Genomic DNA, 8195 nt, shown 5'->3' on the forward strand with positions numbered 1-8195 from the left:
AGAGAGGGATTGGGAGGGGAGGATGGAAAGAACTAGAGGGGGGATACAAAGTAAATAAAGTATAATTAAAAATAAAAAAAAAGATTTAAGGCAAACACCATTCTGAGTCTAACCTTTCTTGAAAATGTGCTATATAGCTATATCATCCACTGACAAAAAAAATAAAACATAGCACTTTATTTTGCTTGTTGGAAGCATACAGGACAGGCCAGATGTAGTGGCACACACTTGCATTCCCAGCATGTTGAAAGCTGAGACAGGAGGATCTCAAGGTCAAGGCAATCCAGACTACACAGAGAGACCTTGTCTCTAAATTTTTTAAAGGTATATACGGAGTCCTACAGTCCCAAGAGTGCTAGACTTTCAGAGATGGGTGGGATATTAGTGATTAAAACTATTCCTGACATTTCACATATAAGGAAACTAAAATCAAAGTATTTTCTTTCAGTTGACTAATGATTTTAGCCAGTGAGTAGGACTCCGTGTTACTAGAAACAAAACAAACAAACAAAAACCTCCTCATAGAACCTGGTTAGAGCTAAGAAATAGAAGGAGAAAAGGAAGTATTACTCCTTTGGTACTTGTGTGATGGGAGGGTGTACTACAAGAGAACATAGAACACACACAAATGGAATGTTCACAGGAAGGAACACTTGAAATCATGCACAAAGAAATGCTCTCAGAAACCGGGAGGCCTGTGTCGTTATTGTTTAATAAAAACAGCTTGATATTTCAATATAAAAGCAAGAATGGCTGGGATGTGAGCAAGCGTCTCATTAAAATCCACTTTTCCATTCTGCTTTCTAAGCCTCATCAGAATATGAAAGAGAACGGTACTTTATTTTTCACTTAGGAACTATCAGATATTCTATTATGGTCATCCTTGATTTATTCTAAAAGCCAAAGTAGTCTAAGTGCCAACTTCATCAGGCATATAACTAGATTCAGCATCTTTACATGCACACATTCAAATATCTATCCACATGTACAAATTATTGTTGCAATTTGTGTTTCAAAAACAGAATAACTGGTGTCATGAGGCAGATTTTAGTGCTTTTTGGGGGAAACTGCTACATTTATGTGGGTATGTATAAGAATAACATGAGCTCACCCTTTAGAATAAAAAAAAATTAATCCCTCAGGTACACTCCTTAACAAAATCAACTTAATTTTATGTGACATTGTCCTTCCCAGAACTGCCGATACAAAGCATGCAGCAGGTCCTGATCCTGGTTTTAAACAGATGGCCTCCACAATATGACAGTAACAGGATCTGACATGTGTTGTTTCAATGATCTCTTTTCCTCTTGGAAAAGTATGGAAGCATTAGACCCCGCGTGTTCCTTCAGATTGTTATTTCTGGCACGCTCCTCTTGGCATATGTTACGATGAACCATTCATAACAAATTAAATTTTCATTAAGGTAAAAAAAAATCTTCATAATCCATAAGCCTACAATTTGTCTCAGTTCCCAGGGTAGCATTTTCTGTGCAGAGGGACCAGTTCTACAAGTAATTGAGTGCAGAGCTGGCTTGGATTTATTTTTTAAGAATTAGCTATTTTACTAAAGAGGGATGGGGGAACAGAAAGGCCTGCAATCCCAGAAATGGAAAAGGGATGCGTTGCCTGAAAAACCTGTGGCCTCAATCTCGAAGCATTCTACAGGGACACAGTAATCATGGGCTCCCGGGAAACACATCAAAAGCAGCTAAGCCACATGATGCCACTTGAATGGCACCACATGGGCTGCATACAAAGACCAGCTGGAGCAGGCAGAACTCCTGTACCTCTAAGGTAGTGCTGCAGAGCTGACTGTAACTGTAATTAATAGCTTCCTCTAACTGTGAGATGGAATTTTCCTGAAGGACTCAGTGGTTTTACTCACTGTCTGGTTTAGTAAAATGGGATTTCAAACAGCACAGGGCTTTCCACCCAAAGCAGCTAAATCTAGTTAAAGCGGAAACATCAATGATTTTCGGTGAGTACACAACACCGGAACACTGGGGCATTCTAAACCACCACTGATTGCTTCTTCCAGAAGCGAGCCGAAAGGAAGTGGGGACCAGAGAAAAGGGGAAAGCTAGCCTGGGCTTCTCTCTTCCTGAGCTTGCACTAAACTCCCATATAATTTTTTTTCGCCTATGATAATGTATTCAAGCCTACTTGGTAAACTACTTATTTTTCAGTGTACATGAGAAATATTGGCTAACAGCTGGGAGAGAAATTGGACTCTTGACTCTATCTCAGCCTGAGCACAACTTTCAGTTTGCTGGTGTTTCAAAACCGGCTGTATGAGAGTGGGTCTCCTTCTTCACCAGCTATGAGCTGCAAATGTGCTTCATTAGATTCTTTTCAATGTTCTCTTTCTCTTGAAAATTGAGTTTAGCCATTCACAAAGAGAACATAATAATGTGTAAGCTGAAGTCCAAGGGTGCGTGGAATAAGCAGATCTGATGTTTGAATACCTTGTAACAGTGAGAGATAAAGAATTACCTTTGCTCACAAAATAAACAATCTCTAATCTCCCAGGAGGTTTCCAATAGGAAACAAAAGAGAAAGGGGAGCTAAAAATTAAAATAAAATAATAAAATAAAATAAACAGGGAAACAAGTCAGTGAATACAATGAAAACCAGGTATTTGTCAAAAGTTTTCTTTGCCTGAACACTTATTGGAAAGGAGATTAAAAGAGCCAGAAAGGGGAGTTACTAAGAAGTAACCGCCACTCCATGGATGGGCTGTTGTGAAATATGTAACCAGAAAAAAAAAAAAAATCAAGAAACCGATGTGCATAAAACTTCCTGAACATCGTCAAAAAAAAAAAAAAAAAAAACAGAAATGGCAGCTGTGAAGCAGAAGGTGACAAGAGCATTACAGAGATGCAGGAGGTCAGCAGGTTAAGCAGGGACTTCAAACAGTGGCGTGCTTTGAGAAAACAGCCCAAAAGCGATCTGCAATGCTCTTGCCTTCATGGCTTAAAGCCTCTGTAAGTGGTCAAAACTCCTTTGGACAAAGTCCAAAATGGCGTTAGTCCAAGTTAAAGGAAATGGCTTCCCTGGTGACAGGGCTTGCGCTACAAGCCTGACGCGCGAATTAAATCCCAGAACTCAGGGAAAGGTGGAAAGAGAAAACGGTCATCCTCCAACCTACACACGTGCCACTCCCACCTACAGCTTACGCGTACAAACGCACAATGAAAATTAACTTAAACAAAAATAAAACAGCTCCTAGCAAATGTTTGGTTTATTCACTTGAAAGGGTATACATAAAGAATGGTATAAAATGACCCTCGTGTGTTCAAATTTATGTTAATGTAGTTCTTATAACAAAGAAAATCACCCATGTTTTTCTAAATAATTTTTCTTTCTTGAACTATACCTGAGTAACAGATTCTAGTAGGATTTCTAGGATGGTGAAGGCTTTAGCAACATTAAAATGAAAGAGCATTTTTTTTTTCCAAAAGAACACTTTTGTACTAAATAAAAGAGAAGTACCAATAAATGCACAAAATCAGAATTCGGTCAGACTATCTTTTGTCAGTGTGTGTGACACATAGGGTGTGAGAGTATGCTCATTTGTGTATGACGAGATTGACTTGGACCTCACCCTCTATCATTCTGTACCTTGTTTGTTGTTGTTGGTTTAACAGGGGTCTGGGGATTTGAACTCAGGTAACTCACACTTGCAGACAAAGCACTTTATCTACTGGGTCCTCTTCCTAGATCCCAGAATCTATTTTCTACCCACAGTGCAATTAAAGAAGTCAATTTTTAAAAATAGGACTTCTTGGATAGCTAAAAATGCCTACTAAAAAATTTTCAGTCAAAAAGCAAATAACAAATATAACAAACTAGTAGAAGGAACCAGTTAAAGAAATAAAAATGGGTATCTGAATAAGCCTCAAACAGGAATGTTTCAGGCTTAAAAGAAATAGTTAAACAGTTAACATTTGCTGTGAGAAACGACCAAAACTCCTTCCTGAAATGTCCCATCTCAGTAGACAGCACCATCCTCCACCCGGTGGTATCAACCCCAAATCTATATGACATCCCTAATTACCCCCCTTCCTTGTTGATACTGACTTCAGAATAAAACAAATTTCTCTACCTGTCACCCCGCATTCTTCTCTCATTTGGACCACTGCAATGGCCTTCTCATGTTCCTTCTCCCACTTTTGTCCTCCTCAAAGCCACTCTCTACACAGTGGCCAACAGGATATTTTTTTCAGAAATGAAAATTATGTTAAATCACTCCGGTGAAGACTGTTCAGTGACTTCCCATCGTGTGCACAAGAAAACACATGCACACACCTCACCAATTGGTTACCTCTAAGACTCTGTAGCCGGAAAGCCACATGTGGTGAGCCATGCCTCCAATTCCAGTGTTGGAAGGCTGAGGCAAGAGGGGAGGCCAAAAAGACAAAAGGACTCATTGCGTATTTATCTCTCATGGGGTCATTTCAAAGGGTTTGTTTGTTCATTTTGTTTTGGTTTGGTTTTGCTCTTCTCTCAAACATTACATCCTGATGCCAGTCTTCCCTCCCTTCCCTCCTCCCAGCCACCCCCTCTCCTACCTCCCCTTCCCCAGATCCTTTCCTCCTCTATTTCCCAAAAAAAAAGAAAGAAAGAAAGAAAGAAAGAAAGAAAGAAAGAAAGAAAGAAAGAAAGAAAGAAAAAAAAGAGAGCAGTCCTCCCTCCCAGGAATGTCAACTGAACATGGCATAACAATTACAATAAGACTAGGCAGAAATCCTCATAGCAATGCTGGACAAGGCAACCCAGCAAGAGGCATTTGCAGCATCAGGGGAGGGGGGCAGGGAGTAGAATTAAAATCTTTATTTCTGGGTTTTACTGAAAATTTTCAACCACTGTCAACACCGGACCCAGGTCTATGTGTGACGCGTCCCACTGAGTATGGTGTAACTCACCACCCCCATAGAATGGCCTCTGTCACCCCATCTCACTTCCAGAACTGAGTCTTGGAATCCAAATTTTTTTTCTCTTCCCAGCTTTATTAAGGTGTAATTGACAAAAAAGCTACATACAAGTATGGTATATGACGTGATATTTTGATATACTTGTTATTCATAAGAGGACTAAGTCAAGCTTATCTGCTCATCTGCTTAGCTTATAGATAAGCTTATCTACCACCTTAATATGTTGAGAACTTTTGAAGATCTTCTCTCTCATGTAGATATGCAGAATTTATCCTGTTTAGCTGAAACGTTGTACATTTCAACCCGAGTCTCTCTGTGATCCTGATGTACAGTCTCCTCCCCATGTCACACATCCTGAATATTTTTCCAAATTTAAGTATATTTCACTAGAGAAAGAAATAAAATTTATAAGGAAAGGGTTACGTTTTTCTTACCCCCTGGGACATTTTGTTCCTACTATTTTCTGCAAACTGACTCGAAATGAAAAGCATCTTTGTTTTTCTATAACACACTAAACAGAGCTGCTAGAAGCTAGGGAACATTTGACTACTTGGCATCGCATAGAAAAAGAAAACTTTGATGATTAAAAAAAAAAATTTCTCTTTTCATCTTGCTTTATCAATGCCAGAGAATAAGGAAAGGGAGGAAGGGATAGAGGAAACAAGGTAGGAGGAGAAGGGAGGAGGAGGCATGAAGCAGGGAGCAAACGAACATTTGTGAAGTGCTGTCACACACCTAGAACTGCTTGACACATTAAAACACCAAAAATTAATGCCCAAAGTAAAAAGAGACTTTTAAAGCCTGAAAACTGAGTAACAGAAGCAGAAAAGGTAAGACAATTAGGAAATGATTAATATCTTTATTTTACTGTGTATATGCAATGCTAATTCAAGAAAGTAAAAACCAGGTTTATAAAATGAAGGAAAAGTCATAGTAAAGGTAACTGAAAGTAGACTAGCATCTCCAGGGGTATAGAAATTCTAAACCAAAAAAAAAGGTACAAAACGGACAGTAAGGAGACAAGAGTGAAGCCTATGACTTGACAAAGAGAAGAGCTGTCTGGCTAACAGGAAGGTGTCACACACAGTATAACAATGAGCTCTTCTCCGTGTGCCCTATACATGCATAGTCATATCATACATGTGTGTGCTTTATTAGCACTGCTGCTAGTGCTAATAAGGTACTGTAGAAACGGTCTACCGCTCACAGACTTTGAGCTCCTGGCAGCTGAAGACCATATTATCCGTGGTCCACCCAAATCACCTGAAGTATCTTCAAAACTCCCCCCACACAGAAAGCAGAAGGAAATGCTAATAACAATACATTGTCTCTAGCTAGAATGCTCTGTGAAATAGCTCGAAGACTCCTACAACAAAAATTACATGTATTCTCATGTCTCTATAAGGTGAGTAGATGAGGAGCTTTTATCTGCGATTCAAACAGGATGAATAAAGGTGTTAAATGACTTGCCCATGCCTTGTTTCTGGCAAAGTTTCAGGTGCCTCTCTATAATTATTCGGCTTCTCAGGTGGCTTTGGATGATGTCTCCCCCTGTCCCAGCATTTTGCTTCCATTGTCTTCCCCACTCCTACTGTGAGGTTAATAGTTCTCTGATGGTAGGCTGCAAGGGTGCCATTAGCCTCTCCCCAACTCTATCAGCTCACTTCTTGCCAAAGAGCTTCAAAATAGTTGGCTAGAACTTTCTTATTTTCTTTTTTCTTTTTTTTTTCTTTTTGCTTATGTTTTTAACTTTAGCCTGCTCTGATTTTCTTTGACTAAAGCTATACACAGAAAAAAAAATCAATTTAAAAAAATCAAAGACACAGTTGATCTATTAACCCATCCCTCTGTGTTTGAAGCCATTTTAGGTATAAATCAGCTTTTCCACATCCTTGTTGCACAGGAACCCAGTGTTTCCAGGGTAATTTATCATCAGAGAAGCCATGTTTTCAGCTCAACTTAGATCAAACTCTTGAAATCGTAGATTCTCTCGTGGTCAGTCAATCCCTGTATAGTGGGTACTTGTTACTGCTAACTTGAGTGACTTTGGAATCATCTAGAAGTCACACCCAGAGAGGCTTCACTGGGAAAGACCCACCTTGAATGTGGGTCACACCAGCCCAAGGGTCATGAAGTGAAGGTGGAGAGGGAGAATTGAAAGGCAGGGGAGGTGGCGAGAGGGACATTAGAACCACCAGTAATTGCCCTTCTTCAGACTGAACACATATTACAATCTTGCTGTCATGCCTCCCTGCCAGATTGTGGACATCTTGACCCATGAGCCAAAAATAAATTCTTCTCTTAAATTACTTCTTTCGGGAATTTTTGTCCAAGCAATGAAAAAAAAAAAAAAGTAACTGCTATGCTACATAAATAAAAGTACTGAGTACTGGCATCTATGTTAGGTTAGAATAAGCCTACAAGTCAAGGAAGGTGAATTTTAGAGCCAACTCTACCATAACTTGCTATTTAATCACGGGTTTTCATTCAGTACAGATCTGGATGAAAATATTGACTGCGCCGCCTAACATTGAGGAAGTTTCTTAACTTCTACCTGTAAATAAAAATAATACTGTGAAATTCACTGAGTATTAAGAGGATCGGCAGGATTAGCTTGTGAAAAGCAATTGCTGGTGCTTCATGTGGTCCTCGTCAATTAGTTTTCTATCCTGTAAACTGGAAGAGTTGGATGAGATGACTTTTAAGGTCCCTTCTGATACTAACAGTTTATGGTTTTTGGAATTTTTCCTGGGCACTGTAAATCACACTTTAGCCTAGTTCTCTGGTTCTCTCTCTCTCTGGCCTCCAAACTACATAGCTATAAATACCCCACTCCCACCTGTAGGCTCAAAATAGCTACAGGCTCAGGGACTCTTTTGACCAAACCTCCACATTGTAACCCAATTGCAAGAACTCAGAGGCTGCCTGATTTCCTGTCTTGTCCTAATTCCTCTGGCCTTGAATTTCATTTCCTCCCGTTCCCACTCATGATGTGGAGGTCAGGCCCTGTTACAGGAGCATCAGCAGAACTACCTGCTATGAGCCCTCTTCACACCAACCACCTGCCTGCTTGGACACTTGCTGCCTGCCTGCTGCCAGCCTGAGAGCCCTAACCAACCAGCCAGGACATCTGCTACAGACCACTGCCAACCAAGCTCTCGGATCCCATCTACCCACCTGCTGGCCTGCCCCACGGTGCTCTTCTGTGACAACCCAGCCTTGCTCTCTCTGTCCAGCCAAGCTCAGCCCACTTGAGGGTCC

This window comes from Meriones unguiculatus, chromosome 2 (genome assembly GCF_030254825.1).
Source record: "Meriones unguiculatus strain TT.TT164.6M chromosome 2, Bangor_MerUng_6.1, whole genome shotgun sequence".
Taxonomy (NCBI): Eukaryota; Metazoa; Chordata; class Mammalia; order Rodentia; family Muridae; genus Meriones; species Meriones unguiculatus.